This window comes from Phacochoerus africanus, chromosome 11 (genome assembly GCF_016906955.1).
Source record: "Phacochoerus africanus isolate WHEZ1 chromosome 11, ROS_Pafr_v1, whole genome shotgun sequence".
Classification (NCBI taxonomy): Eukaryota; Metazoa; Chordata; class Mammalia; order Artiodactyla; family Suidae; genus Phacochoerus; species Phacochoerus africanus.
In genome coordinates, this window is record NC_062554.1 from 27381442 (window position 1) to 27398467 (window position 17026).

Here is a 17026-nt window from a genome sequence, read left to right on the forward strand (position 1 = left end):
CATTGCTTCATTTCGCAGAACACATCTGAGCCATCATTATTTTCATCCTACAGATAAAGGACACGCAGCTCAGTGAAGTGCCAACGTCATAGAATTTTTTAGTTGCAGAACTTGGACACAGTTCAAGTTTATCCTGCTTTTCTAAAGCCCATATTTTTTCCATTGCCTCCCTTAATTAAGGGAAAATTTTAGAATGTTTTCCATTTTTAAAAAATCAGTTACAGCAATTACAAGTTAACTATCAGCTATCAGGAAAACCAGTCATGAGTACCCATTCCTTGAGGGTGCCAGAGTCCGTGCTTTAGTGCACATATTTTAACTGATGAACCTACACTGATCTGCTGAAAAGTTAACAAGGTCTAAAAGATTGTCATGTTTTTCTTCCTCCCTCCATGTCACCTGGTTTAAACTTCAAGGTATGTTCTTTGAAAACCACTTGTTTCCAATGACTCATTTTGAAATCACTGATTTCATCTTCCTGGTTCTTTGCAAAGCCAGGAAGAGAGATCAACACCACATTGTTTTCACCTTCAAACACACTTACCCTGTAACCGGAAGAATCCAGAACTGTTATTGTTAATTCGTTGAATAATATTTTCTTGTTTCATCTTTCACAAGAGCAGAAATCCATTCTGACAACAGTCTGCCCTGCTTGCCATCTGTTTCATCCACCAGCATTTTCAACAGATTTTTGTAAAGGATTTTAAAGGATCCATCTATTCAATCAGCATGCATTTACTGAACATCCACTTTGTACCAGATCGTGTTTTACATTCTGGGGATGCAGTAGGCAGAGGAGATCTTTTCTTCCTTGGAGTTTGTATTCTCATGATAAACAAATAGATAAAAACGACCCTTCCAGATAGTGAAAAGGTCTATGAAGAGGGTGGTGTACCACAGAGTGACTGAGAGGAAGATTTCTTTAGATCTTAGACTTTAAACAGGTAATATCTGAGATGAGATCAAAACAACCATCAGGAGGTAGCGGTGATGTGATTTAAAGGAAGAGAATTCCACTTGGAAAGAGGGGCCTTAAAAATGAGAATAAAACATGAGAGTCTGGGGAATAGAAAGGAGGCATGGCTGGAAAGTGGTAAGAGAAGAGAAAATACTATATGAGATCAGAAACATTAACAGGGTCCAGAGCCCATGGTAGAGAACTTAAATTTGACCCCCAGTGCAGTGAAAAGATACTGAAGGATTTTGAGGCTGCTCTTTGGAGAATTGATTCTATGCTGACAGAAATGGAGGAAAAATGCCTGTTAGGTCAATTGCAATAGTTCGGATGAGAAGTAATAATGCTTGAACTGGGTAACCCAGTGAGGATGGGAGTGAGTAAATGGCTCTCAGGATAGAACTGCCAGAATTTGCTGGCAGGTTGCACAAAGAAAATGGGAAAACCTTCTCGAATTTTACCTAAACTACTGGATTGGTGCTGAAGACATTTTCTGACCTGGGGAAGAGTAGGGGAGGCATAGATTTGAGGGAGAGATGGGAAATCCACAGTGCAGTATTGGGCGTGTTAACATTCAGATTCTCTTTAGTCATCTATCTAGAGATGTCAGGTATACAAGAGGTCAGAGGAGGGGTCATAGTGTCTCACAGGACCCCTGAGGGCTGAACCTTTCACAAAGTACTACCTCAGCTTTCCAACTTAGTCATTCCCTGTTCTTCATGTACAATTGATTTGCTCTGAAAAATACTTCACGGAAATATCCAGTTTCAGTCTGATTTCACATTCACTGAAGGCCCTTCTGGGCTCTGCTCATTTGTCAACAGGTCTTCTTGAAATATAAGCAAACAGAATTAACACCCACCTAAACCAAAGTAAATGAAATTGCAAGTCTTCCTCCGTAAGATCAAAACTTGCATTGGAAGGCAATCTAAATGACTTTTGTGGGGTTCTTTTTTTTCTCTGTCTTTTGTCTTTTTAGGGCCATACCCAGGGCATATGGAGGTTCCCAGGCTAGGGGTCCAGTGGGAGCTAAGCTGCTGGCCAAAGCAATTCTGAAGAACAAAAACCAAGCAGGAGGCATAACTCTCCCAGATTTCAGACAGTATTACAAAGCCACAGTCATCAAGACAGTGTGGTACTGGTGCCAAAACAGACATACATACAAATGGAACAGAATAGAGAACCCAGAAATAAACCCAGACACCTGTGGTCAATTAATCTTTGACAAAGGAGGCAAGAACATAAAATGGGAAAAAGAAAGTCTTTTCAAGCAAGTCTTTCTGGGAAACCTGGACAGCTGCATGCAAATCAGTTAAACTAGAACACACCCTCACACCATGCACAAAAATAAACTCAAAATGACTTAAAGACTTAAATGTAAGACAAGACACCATCAAACTCCTGGAAGAGAACATAGGCAAAACATTCTCTGACATCAACCTTACAAATGTTTTCTCAGGTCAGTCTACCTAAGCAACAGAAATAAAAGCAAAAAATAAACCAGTGGGACCTATTCAAACTGACAAGCTTTTGCACAGCAAAGGAAACCAAAAAGAAAAAAAAAGACAACTTATAGAATGGGAGAAAATAGTTTCAAATGATGCAACTGACAAGGACTTAATCTCTAAAATATACAAACAACTTATACAACTCAACAGCAAAAAAGCCAACAACCCAATTGAGAAATGAGCAAAAGACCTGAATAGACATTTCTCCAAGGAAGATGTACAGATGGCCAACAAGCACATGAAAAAATGCTCAACATCCCTGATTATAAGAGAAATGCAAATCAGAACTACCATGAGATACCACCTCACACCAGTCAGAATGGCCATCATTAATAAGTCCACAAATAACAAATGCTGGAGGGGTTGTGGAGAAAAGGGAACCCTCCTGCGCTGTTGGTGGGAATGTAACCACTATGGAGAACAGTATGGAGGTACCTTAGAAAACTATACATAGAACTACCATATGACTCAGCAATCCCTCTCTTGGGCACATATCCGGACAAAACTTTCCTTAAAAAAGACACATGCACCCACATGTTCATTGCAGCTCTATTCACAATAGCCAAGACATGGAAACAACCCAAATGTCCATCAACAGATGATTGCATTAGGAAGATGTGGTATATGTACACAATGGAGTATAACTCAGCCATAAAAAAGAACAAAATTGTACCATTTGCAGCAACATGCCTGGAACTAGAGACTCTCGTACTGAGTGAAGTAAGTTAGAAAGAGAAGGACAAATACCATAAGATATCACTTATATCTGGAATCTAATATATAGCACAAATGAACCTTTCCACAGAAAAGAAAATCAAGGACCTGGAGAATAGACTTGTGTTTGGCAAGGGGGAGGGGGAGAGAGTGGGATGTCTTGGGAGCTTGGGGTTAATAGATGTAGACCATTGCCTTTGGAATGAATTGGCAATGAGATCCTGCTGTGTAGCACTGGGAACTATGTCTGGTCACTTATGATGGAGCATGATAATGTGAGAAAAAAGAATGTATACATTTATGTGTAACTGGGTTACCATGTTGTACAGTAGAAAATTGACAGGAGTTCCTGCCGTGGCTCAGTGGTTAGCGAATCTGACTAGGTACCATGGGGTTGCGGGTTTGATCCCTGGCCTTGCTCAGTGGGTTAAAGATCCAGCGTTGCCATGAGTTGTGGTGTGGGTTGCAGAGGTGGCTTGGATCCTGCATTTCTGTGGCTCTGGCGTGGGCCGGCAGCTACAGTTCCAATTAGACTCCTAGCCTGGGAACCTCTATATGCCACAGGTGCGGCCCAGGAAAGGGCCAAAAAAAAAAAAAAGAAAAAGAAAAAAAAAGAAAATTGACAGAACATGGTAAACCAGCTATAATGGAAAAAAATAAAAATCATTATATAAAAAAAATAAAAAAGACAAATACCATATGATTCTACTTACATGAGATATCTAGAATAGTCAAATTCATAGAAACAGAAAGTAGAAATGGTGGTTTCCAGGGGCTTAGGAAAGGGGGAAATGGAGAGTTTCTGCTTAACTGGTATAGTTTCAGTTTTGCAAGATGAAAAGCTCTGGAGATTGGTTGCACAACGTGAATAGTCTTTACTGAATTGTACACTTAAAAATGGTTATAATGGTCAACATTATGTTATATGTATTTTGCCATAATTTTAAAACTTTTTTTTTAATTTAAGCTAGCATCCAAAAACAAGTCAGATAGATCTGAAAATGGTGAAGACCACATAATGAGGAATTCAAGTGGTCGCCAGAGGATGGACTCAGCCAGAAAATAGGACTCTAAGTCCTATAACCACAAGGAACTGAATTCAGCCAACATCCTGAAAGTACTTGGAAGTAGATTCTTCCTCGGATCCTCCTTATAATATTAAGCCTGACACTTTGATTTCCATATTTGGAGAACCCAGAGAACCCCTTCGAGTCATGCCAGGCTTCTTATACACAAAGTTGGAAGACAATGAACGAATAGTTTAAGCTGCTAAAAATTCCGTCCTTAAAACTCAAGTCCCCCTTTCCATTGGCTCCCATGCCATCTCTTCTTTCCTTTAACCATATGATTTGACTTTCATTGTCTACTTCAGCTCTTCCATTGACTCTACCCTCTCCCCCAATACCAGAGACTTCCCTGAGTCCCAGTTCCAATGGACATTCCAAACGTTTTCTCTTACTTGACCTTTATGGCATTTGATGCTCCTGATGACTCTATCTTTTATGAAACTATTTCCTCCTATGGATTCTATAACCTAGTTCTCACCTGGTTTCCCTCCTACTGCTTCTTTCCAATCTCCTTTGTAGAATCTACTCTCTAATTAAATCTTGAATGTGTTGTCCCCTAGGTCTCTATTATTACTCTAGCTTTTCTACTCTCTGTACTTTCCTTGAGAATATTCTCAAGGAAATATGTATTATCAACTCCAAACATATTTCTCTGGCTTGTACCTCTTGGTTAAACTTGAGATCTGTATATTCAGCTGCTTATGGGACAGCTACCCTTTGAAACCCCCAAGGTTGTCTAATTCGTTATGTCCAACTATTCTTTCCTTACCAAATCCATACCTTTTCTTAGAGTTGCCATGTAGATAAATATCATCCAACGTAGAATAAAATAGCTGTTGTCTACACTTTCCTTTTTGTCCCTCACCAATCTTGCCACAACCCAAATACTTACCCAGTCCTGATAGATTCTACCTCCCAAATATCTCTTGAATCCACCCCCCACAACCCCTTTCTCTATACCTCCTGTCATTCTTTAGTTTGTGCTCTAATCCCTACACACTTGATTGCATCAATATCTTCCTGTTTTTCTATTTCCTAACTTGTCATTCTATTTTCAGTTTATCCAACAATTCATTCTCCACCCCAGAGTGATCCTCTTGATATGGAAAACTGATAATGTTTTTCCCTTGATTAAACTCCTTTAATAGCTCTCCATTTTTTCATGATAAACTCAAACTCCTTTTCTTAGCATGCCACATCCTGTAGATATGGCACTTGCCTGACGTTAACTCCCTTGCCTAACTCAACTCATCTTCTCTCTATGTATCTTTTGCTTGGGACATACTAAATTATGGCAAATTCAGTAATACATCAAGCTGTTTCTCATCTCCACTCCTTTTGGACAGGTAGTTTTCTTTTTGTCTACAATTCTCCAACTCATTGTTCAAAACTTAGCTCATTTACAACCCTCTTGAAAACCTGCTCTAATGCCACACTTGCATTTAGATGGCTTCCTTTAATCCATTACCATCCTTCCCTATGTAAATCAGTAGTACTACTTTTTTCACAGCTCCCACTGAGAGTGGTCATTGGTCTTTGGCTCCTCCATTAGAATGTATATTCTTTTAGGATAGAGGATGGGCCTTCCTGACCTTGAACACCTAGTATCTAACACAGTGTCTGGCACATATCAGTAGCACAAGTACATTTTAATGCATATATGTGTACATGAATGAATTGCACTTTATTCACTGCATGTTAAAACCTGACCATATGTGAAAAACAATACCAACACAAAAATACTATTTTTGCCAGCTTGGCAATAATAATAATAATAATAATAATAATAATAATAACTAACATTTACTGTGTGCAGGGTAACCTGCTACTTTACCTTTGTGATTTCATTTGCACTTAGTGTATCTTTAAGAGATGTAAATATGATGGTCACTGTATTTTAGGTGAGGAAATTGAGGCCTGGGGAAACCAGGTAATTTGCTCAAAATATATGAAATTGGGATTCAAAACCAGATCTTTCTAACCCTACTACACTAAACTGCCAACCATATAGTAAGCTGTATAGACAGCCTAGGTTTTGAAATATTCTTTCCCATTGTCAGACTGCACCAAACCAAAATTTTAGTTCAGACAATTCAGTCACTATATTTGTCTAGGGGAAATATATGAAAATGAAGTCATGGTTTAAAATGAGGTCAAAATAGCTAAGTACCAAGGACCTACCCTATAGCACAGGGAAATCTACTCAATACTCTCTAATAACCTGTAAGGTAAAAGAATCTGAAAAAGAATGGATACATATATATGTATAACTGATTCACTTTGCTTTACATCTGAAACTAACACAACATTGTAAGTCATCTATACTTCAATAAAAAAAAATTTTTAAAGCACTGAAAACAAACAGATAAATAAAATGAAGTCAGTATTGTTTTTTTCTTTTTTTCCCAACAAAAATTGACGTACATACCTGGTCAAGTAAACAAGTAACTCTCTTCATGGCTATAACAACACGTGTGCATGTGTTCAAAGAACTCACCATAACCCAAGTTTCAGACTGCACATATTTTGAAAAAGTAGCCCTTTCTTTTAAATTTTGGACTTATAAAACTTTGTAGCAGACTGTAATGAAGCATAGAAGGCATACACTGAATATGTCAAATGCTCTACTGAGCCCCATCTGTTCCTCAATTGTGCTGATTCAGGTAAGAGGGGAGGGGGGATGCTGAAGATTGATGAGCATTTAATCTGAGATCTCAATGCAAGATGTGTAGCTTCACTCTGCTTTATCTTACTTATTGAACTATCTTGTAAGGCTTTATTTGGCAAAAGAAGTTTTATTTTAAATAAAGTTTGAAAAACATTTAGATTATGAAAGCACATTTTCTGTGGCCCTGTTAGTGGATTTCCCCAGGAAATTTTACTTTGGGGGGAATTTCCTTTTGGAGATTTTTGCACATCTGCAACTTGAAACAAGTCTTCTTCCTTTTGGTCAACAGATTCTTCTCTAGATTTTCTTCAGTAAATCTATATGCCTGAAATATAAAATAGACTAGTTTGATTGTAATGCAATAGTTTGAATTTAGGCACAAATGTTACATTTGAATTGTATGAAAAAGTATCCCAGGTGTAATTTTCATTTATACTCCCTGGTTTCACACCCTGGTTCGGCTACTTTCTAGTTATATGACCTTAGAGAAATCATTTAACTTCCCTGTACATCCATTTCCTTCTCTGTAAAATGAAGTTAATAATAGAAGCTCTTTTATAGTATTATGGTAAGGAGTGAGTTAACATATACAAAGCTCCTCAAAGAGCCTGGTGTATAGTATGAGCTCAATAACTGATCATTGTTATTCTGTTCTTATTACTTTCATGAGTATCTCAATCCTTGAATGCCCCATCATTCTCCATAGGGACCAGCACTAACCCTGGCCAGCTCCATTAAAATAAGGGCACTGAGATTTTCCTCTTCAAGGAAGGCTAAAACAACACAGCATATAGCTAGTATTTTCCCCTCTGAGGACCCATGGACAAGATTACAAATTCTCACCTCAACAACCAATAAGTATAGGACCCAGTTGCTTTGGAACACAGAAGGTTCCAAAGTGATGCTTATCCATCTTCTCTACCATATGTGTGCAACTCCCTGTTTGAGGATATGAAATGCAACACTTTATTTTCCTTTAAGACCCTCCCCTGTCTTCCCCAGTGGACTAGGGATAACTCAAAAGGCGACCCCAAACCTTGCTTTTGTTTTATTTATAAAAGGATGCAAAGTTGAATAAGACATAGTCCCAATGGAAGACCAGTGAACCTGTGATTACAGTATGATAGAGGTGTTTGTGTAGCAGTAGATAATACTTTTGTATACTAATGGTTTGCTTTTTCACTCTTCTATGCATGAGACAGTCCTCTACTAAACAATATGCACTATTACATCTGGGAGGATTTTGTTATTATAACTAATGCAAAGAAAGAGCCACTGTTCAGCATTTGATTTGTAAAAGATCTTGAGTCCCATAGCAAACCTGTATTAATGTAAGCCAGAGTTTGCTGAAAATGAAAGTATTTCTGAAGTTCAGTAGTTTGCCTTATCATTTTCAGGAGCAAAAATTGGAAGGGTCCAACATATAATTTTGTTACTAGCTCTAGATAGAGAAATTTAGGGTTAAAACTTAAGAGAAGTTAGTATCCACCTGAGCAGTGGGAAGAGGGTAGAAAGAACCTCTGGGAGTTCCCATTGTGGCTCAGTGGGTTAGGAATCCAACTAGTATCCATGAGAATGTGGGTTCGATCCCTGGCCTCACTTAGTAGGTTGAGGATCCTGTGTCACCACAAGTTTCAGGTAGGTTGCAAATGCGACTTGCAGCTCTGCTTCAACCCCTAGCCTGGGAATTTCCATATGCCATAGGTGTGGCCTAAAAAGCAAAAAAGAAAGAAAGAAAGAAAGAAAGAAAGAAAGAAAGAAAGAAAGAAAGAAAGAAAGAAAGAAGAAAGAAGAAAGAAAGAAAGAAAGAAGAAGAAAGAAGAAGGAAGAAGGAAGGAGGACGGAGGAAGGAAGGAAGGAAGGAAGAAGGAAGGAAGAAGGAAGGAAAGAGAGAGAGGGAGAGAAAAAAGAAAGAAAGAAAGAAAGAAAGAAAGAAGAAAGAAAGAGAAAGAAAGAAAGAAAGAAGAAGAAGAAAGAAAGAAAGAGAAAGAGAAAGAAAGAAAGAAAAAGAAAGAAAGAAAGAAAGAAAGAAAGAAAGAAAGAAAAAGAAAGAAAGAAAGAAAGAAAGAAAGAAAGAAAGAAAGAAAGAAAGAAGAAAGAAGAAAGAAAGAAAGAAAGAAAGAAAGAAAGAAAGAAAGAAAGAAACTTCTCACTTGAGGGACAGGGGTCAGACAGGGCGATCTAAAGGAGAACAGATGTTGGGGAGGATGATCATGGCTCCCTGAGTATATCTCTAGAACAGGGGCCACATATGTGTGGAGAGAGAGGATTTTGTGGTGAGTTTGCCACAACCCCCTCTACACACTGAGGGAGAAATTTAGGGCATCTATCCTCATGCTCTGTTTTACCTATGTTGTCCAACTGGCCTTGGAGCAGCAAAGCAACAGAGAGTAGAGGAGACATCTGCAGAGATGGGCCTGGTACAGTGTACCTAGCTCTCCCTTGGTGCTTATATGATGTGGAAGGAATCCAAAAGCTCCAGGATGTCCATGGAATGTGGACCCTACGTGTTGGCTATGAACTTGCTAGAGGCAAAGACAGGACAAGCAGGAGATGACATGGAGTCAGTGGGAATCTGAAGCACTAGCAAGAACCAGCATGGTGCCTGACTGGCAGAAGGTGATGGCTGAGTTCTTTGGGAGCCATCACCTTGCATCGCCCATCTTGGAAGAAGAGACCCTGAGTTGGAACAGTCAGATGCTCAATAGCAACTCTAATGTACAGGGAGGCTGCCTCCCAGACATGAGGGGAGATGAGCTTAACCAGAGAGCCAGAAGGAAGCAAAGGAGGACAGCACAGAAATCACTCACCTCTTCCTGGACACATTAGTTCATACAATCATTCCCCTGTTCAGCCCCCAACTCCCTTGAAAAGGGAGGTTAGAACATTTGCAGGGTCTAATTATCCAAAAGAGACAGAATTACCTTGCAATGAGCAAGTTTAAAATTTTCCAACCTTCCAGAAACAAGAACTCCAGAGCAAGAGAAAATCAGTGACCATAAAATTGGAAAGTGTATACTTTGGCGCATCTGAGCTGTAGGTTATCATATCTGACCCCTCTGTACTATGGTTGAGCACACATAGTGCTATGGGAACCTAGGAGATAAGTTTTTTCAGACTTTGGAATTCAAAAAAGCTTCCCAGAAGAGTGACATTTAAGGTGAATCTTGAAGGGCAAGCAGGAATTACCCAGATATGAGGAAGCAGAAGTGTATTTCAGGAAGTGCAAAAAAAAAAAAAAAACGCATGAGTCAGTGTAATCGGGTAAAATTAAGTACAGTAGGTTCAAGGAAAGCAAAGCTGTCTGAGCTTAGGAGCAAAGGGAAATCAGGGCTCTGCGAGTGGTGGTGGAGGTCATGGCCTGCAAGGACATTGGAGTGGTTGGGTATCGACATACAACATGTGCCTGCTTTTCAAGGTCACTGTGTGCCCTAGAGCACGCCCCCTGAGGAGACGACCACCTTTTCTTTCTAGGATGTTCACACAAGGCTTGCTTCTGTCTGTAAGCCTGGAGCACCAGATTTCTACGTCCCCAGGGGGGTGCCTTCTCAATTTTGCACAAAGGCATCTGATAAATGAGCGGGATCCTTTCAATAGGGTCAGATTACAGAAGACTATGCAAGGTACTTTAAGGAATCCAGACTTCGTGGAAGAACAGCAAGGAGCCTCTGAAGGTTTTTGGACAGTGGTGTGACATGTCAAAAGAAATTATTCCACAGCAGCTGTATGCAGGGTAGATTGGAGCCAAGAGACTCAGGAAGTTACTGCAGTTGTCCAGGCATGAAGCGAAAAGAGAGATTGGCGATTCGATGGTATCCATGGTAACAGAGAGGGAAAGATATGGTAATTATTTTGAAGGCATGAACAACAGGACTTGATTACTGATTGGATATGAGTATATGGAAGAGGCGGCAATAATAATGACTCAGGGGTTTTGAGCTTAGGAAGCTATGAGAATAAATCTGAAATGGAGATGCTGAACAGGAAGGCTGCTTTGAGAGGGAAGACAGAGAGTTTGGTTTAAGGTGTGCTGGATTTCACATAGTGATGGAATGTCTCATAGAAATGCTCTCCATACATTTAAAATGGCAAGACTAGGGAGTTCTCTTGTGGCACAGTGGGTTAAGGATCCGGCACTGGCACTGCACTGGCTCTGGTCGCTGCTGTGGCACAGGTTCCATCCCAGGCCTGGGAACTTGCACATGAATGTGGCCAAGAAGTAAAAATTAAAATTAAAAGGCCACAGCTAGGGCATACTTCCTTTTATTTTCTCCTTCTTCTGCTTCTCCTTCTTGTTGTTCTTGTTCCTGTTCTTGTTCTTCTTATTCTTGTCCTTCTTGTTTCTCTTCTTCTACTATTTTTGTTCACTCTCCACGATTTTGAGTGCATCTGAGGCTTTTTTTCTGAAGGCTTTTGGGAATAAATTTACTAAAATTTTACCCCCCAAATCCCCTCACTTTTAGTAAACTGTGAAGAAGTTTGTCATTATCATCATCATCAACTTTGTCTTCAAGTTAACACAAAGCACTATTCCACACCTATTTGTGTTTGTCACTTTTGTAGACCCAGCTTACAATAACAGACGCCTTGCCCTTGAGATAGTTCCACACTACGAAAGCCAGTATTTATAGGATGCATACATAGAGAACACACAGAATAGGATAATAATTATTGTGCAATACATATATAAGATTAAAAGTAGTATTTACACACTACAGGAGGAATTAAGGGAAGAAAAAAATCACTGGGCTAGGTAAGACCAGGTAGGAACCTGATGGGGAGATAAAAAAGAAAACTGGCTGGAATGTCTTTTCAGGACAAGGCTAATGTAAGTCATGATCTGCTTAGGAAAGGAAGATGGATTGAGGATGCTGCTTAGGTGATGTAATTATTATTTTCATTATCTAAAGCTTAGCACTTTATACCCATTATCTCCCCCTCTCCCTGGATTCTAGGACTGGTACAAACCTCTCTTTCACAGGAAGCTGGGCCTCAAACTCGACAAATTTCCAGTACAGCAGTTCAAACCACTTTAATGATGACAAGAAAGACCACAGTATTTCACGAGTAAATGCAGCTACTTTCTTAAAAAAAATCAGACTTTACACACCCAGCAACATTGCTGTTGAGGGTAGCCTCTTTGGTGAGCTCTCCTTCTCTGCCTTTTACAGCCTAAGGTCCTTCCGCATGAAGATGCAGCAGTGGGCTGCTCATACCTCCCCACTGGAACCGCGTACCCCCTTCACTCAGTCGTCTCTGTTTGCTTCTGCTGTTGTTTCTTGTTTGGAGCCATTCTCTGGATCAATAGGAAAACATCTACCTGCCATATCTTCTCCACCAACTTAGAGAAGAGGGTCAACTTTGAGTAAAAGAGAAATCGGAGGAAGTGGCATATTTTCTCCTGTGTTTTTCCACTGTATTTGTCTCCCCTATAGTTCAATGTTGTGAGTCAAAATGTGGGCTCACAGTCAGATTGACTTGGTTCATGTTTTTGGTCCACCAGTGGGCAAGCTGTTTAACTTTTGTGCCAGTGCTTCACTCACAATTAAAGAGATTTAACAAAGCCAAGGATGGCTGCTGAGAAGATTAAGAAGCTCAATTAAGATGGTACCTTACAGGCACAGGCACCTTTCACAGTGGGGGCTGGTGCAGTCTGCATTCCCACCTTTAGAAAATTCTGGACTAATTTAAGTTTCTCTGTAAGTTGTAGCTGTCAAAAATCACCTCTTACTTACATAACATGTTTTCTTCAAGTTTCCCTTAAATTGTTCCCTCTACTAAATAGAGGGACTTTTTTAAAAAAGTATCTTTATCTTTTGTAGCTACTTCAATATATGAAAGCTTGATTTCTCTGCTACCCACACAGTTTCCTCTGGGGCTTTAGCCTTACCAGCATTCTGAGTCACTGCTTTACTTTTCATAAATAGATGCTAAATACTGTCCCTGATTCTATTGGAAATGGCAGATAAAAATACTCAAGGAAAAATCTTAACTAATGCAGTTAGTTATCAACTATATAAGAAATATTCCCCTTTTTTCTCTTATGTTATCTTTTTTTTCTTTCCTCTCTCTTTTTTTTTTTTTTTGGCCTTACCCATGGTATGTGGAAGTTCCCAAGCCACGGATCGAACCCATGCCACAGCAGCAAGCTGAACCACTGCAGTGATAATGCTGGATCCTTAACCCACTGCACCACATGGGAAATCTTGTGTTTTTTCTACTCACCAGCCTGCTTGTCATAAACAGTGGTTGTCCGTCTCTCTCACAAAGCTCTATTCTCTGTATTTCTCATTCCCCCAAAATTCATAGCCCTTTTATTGGGACAAAGCGGAAGAGCCTATAGTCTTCCTCTTTCTTTCTCTCCTGGCCTTTATTTGTCCATTCTCCCCCGCACAATATTTTCTCCTCTCCTCTTCATTCTCTCCTCCCTCTCTGTGTCTAGGTCAAGCAGGTGTCAGCACTGGCCCCAGAAAAAGTTACTTCCTCCTGCCAGAGACCTAGTAGAGTGACAAATCTACTAGGTCTCGGGCAGGAGGAATCTTGATTGCAAAGATCCCTGGGAGTCCTCCAGGGTTCAGAGTCAGGGAGGATAAAAATACCCAGCATAATTCCAAGCCCAGTTTGAGAACAGAAACCAGAGGCAGTGAGAACCACTACATTCCAAGTAAGATAGCAGCGTAAAGACAGCAGTGGGAACGGGATGGAGAGTTCACACTGGGCACAGACATCACATTCTTTCAAGACATATCTCTGCACATCTCATGAGAAGTGGCACTGACTGCCTTTGTTTTGGACTAGCTTTTCAAGATGTTTGAATAGGAAGCAGCCTTGGAAGAAAAAGCAGTTCCCTCTGGAACAAACGGCAGGCATTCTCATTGATCACTGTAATAGATTCGGGTCCCCCAAGCCTAGGGTTCCTCTCTTGCCATGCAACCACTGAATGAGCAAGTGTCACCCAGCCCTCTTTGCATCACACTGTGGGAACTGGGGCTCAAGAAGCTTCCACAAGAAAATTCAGATACTCTGTCTACTGCTATTTCTATGAGTAATAAAATCTTTGTCTTTGACCCAGGAGTCTTGTGTCTTCTGGCGGTATCTATGAAACTGCAGCAAGCTAATGTACTACATAAGTAGGGTAAAATCTTAACCCTTTACAGTTCTTAATAATTTCTAAACATTATTTTAGCCTGTCAGTAAGAATTAAAGCAGGTAAAATTAAAATGTTATTTTTTTTTTCCTCTGTCAACATCCTGAAATAGTTAAATATACCTCCCCCTCCTCTTCGACTCCCACCTCCATCTAATCTAATGTACCTTCTTAACCTTGATAATGATGGGCTCTAATGGACCATTTATTCAGTAGAGTGGATTTCTAAAAGCCATTTCCAGATTACAGTTCATGTGCCAGGATTACATTTGTTTTCATTAATAGAGAGAAGAGTCGAGCAGCAGATTAGAGTTGACTTTGCAATCACTTAATCAACAAATGCATCCTGAGTACCTTCTTACTACTGTGTTAAGAGCTGCATAAAGCAGCCTTGGTTTTCAGAGCATGTTAACTTCCTTCACTCTAATAGAAACTTCCCTGTAAAAAGAAGCCAAATGTTAAGCCACTCGTTCAGGCAGGAACCAGGAGAAGCATTTTTATAAGAAGGCTTTTAAAAGGATTCTCTCTGGTCTATCTCTTCCCAAACAGAAAAGCAATTGTTGGATTCAGGCTCCGTACTCTTCTGATGTGGAAGAAAGTCTGACCTTCAGGGAACACAGACTAAAGCGTCCATGTGTATCGAGCCAACATTTTTCTGGTACTACTAATTTATAGTAATCATAAAATCAAACATTGCTATCTGTCATTTCCAGTTAATTCAATCCTTAATGATGATTATTTGCTGTGGGAAAGAAAGCAGTGAGTCACGGTAAGGCTTTAAGGACTGGGAAAGGAGCCATGCAAACACACACACACACACATGCAAATACACACACAGACAATTTTCACATCAGCTTGAATCATAGCATTTTCTAAACAATGGTGCTCAAATGATAAATGTATTTTATAGTTTACCAAAAACTTAGAGTCTATCCATAGAGAACAGACTGTGGTTGCCAAGGTAGAGGCGGGGTGGAGGAGGGATGGATTGCAAGTTTGGAATTAGTAGATGCAAACTATTGTACAGAGAACAGATAAACAAGATCCTAGTGCATAGCGCAGGGAACTATATTCTATATCCTGTGATAAACCATAATGGAAAATAACAAGAAAAGGAATATTTATATGTATATAAATATATAACTGGATCACTTTGCGGTTCAGTAGAAATATTGTCAATCAGCTATACATAAATAAAACAAAAACTTTAAAAACTTAAACTCTATTATCTGTCCTCAATCCTTCTCAGTCTCCGTGATCCCCAGTTCAGTCCAGAATTTAACCTTCAAATCAACACAGTACTGACCGCTTAGGATTCTGCCAATGCCTTGAGAGAGGGAGCACATAGGACAAGAGGGTGCAGCTTGGTTACCGAAAGCACTCTGGGCTCTACTACCAGGGCACCCAGCCCTCAGCCATTAAGGCAGTAAAGGATTTATAAGGGACAGGAGAATCACAGGACTGGCATTCTTTCTGTGGGAGTGGAGGAGCCCAAAGCTGTCTTCCTTCCTAGGATTTTCCCCACCATTCACGGCTTGCTGCTATTATAACGCTGCCTGTTTGCTCTGTGTTGGTTTCCCTTTAGAAGAAGGCTGCAGACCTGAGCAGAGGGTGCCACAGGCTGTACTGCTTGCTGCCATGCCCTAATACAAGGATGAGGAGGAGAACCCAAGTTCAGTAAAGACCCTTCCTAGGTTTTCATAACTCAATGGACAAAAATGGTTAAAAGCCTCCATATATACCAAATCAATGGAGGGAGAAGCCCAACGTTAATGACATTTTTATAATGGTCAAGACTTTCAGGTAGTCGAAAGCAGTTCTCTTGTGAATTAATGGTTACGTCTACAACTATTCGCACTGCCTCCACTGAATGAGGGGTTTGGAAAAAAAAAAAAAGAAGTTAAGTCATTTCCAGGTGACTAGCACTGTAGGCTGACTAAAAAAAAAAAAAAGGAAAATCTCCAGAAGTTCCAATTCCATGACCCATGCAGGGGGACTTTGGAAGGAGTCATTCAAGCCAAAGAAACAGAGCTGATAGAAACTCATCTTAAAGTGTGGATTCCAAGCAGTTGCAGACGGAGAGCCTGGTAGCTCTAAAGTACTATAGGAGCTTGGATTCAAGAGGTACCCATCCCTTACCAAAGGGGAAACATGGGGTGTGGAAGGGATACACTGGGAGGTGGGATTAACATATACACACCACTACACATAAAATAGATAAGTAACAAGGACCTACTCTATAGTACAAGGAATTCTCCTCAATATTCTGCAATAACCTATATGGGAGAAAGAATCTGAAAAAGGATGGATATAGGTATATGTATAACTGAATCCCTTTGTTGTACATCTGAAACTAACACAATATTGTAAGTCAGCTAGACTTCAATATAAAACAAAAAATAAATTTTTAAAAAGAACTGTTCCAACACAGACCTATATGGGATGAGGAATAGCGTGGCACATAGAAGATAACAAAATCGCATCCTAGAATTAGATGCAAAGGGGGAGGGGAGGTGAAGGCCTATACATGGACCTGGCAGAGACATTTTCCTTAAGCATTCCTGACCAAATCGTTTACCAGTTTTCTAATGAGTTGAGATGGGAAATTGTGCAATTGCTCAAATGTATATGATTGGTAGTCTCATGTGTATGTGAGTTTATATATATTTGCTTGTTAAAGCCACTTAGTAAGTTAGACCTAGTACATTCTTTGGTATGGGTTTAATTATCCTCATTCCATCCTTTTTGTGTTGATAATAAGACTCAAGGTGGAATTCCCCAGCAAATGTCATGATGAGTAATTACCTGGACTGGATGTACCCAATGGACAATCATAATCAGATTCGGGTGATTAGAGTAAGCAAACATTAGCCGCAACCCTTCCAGAATGTTGTTCCAGCAGGATTATTCCTATGTGGATATGTCACACACTGGAAGGACACAGGGCTGCAGAAGAAGGGGCCCAAGA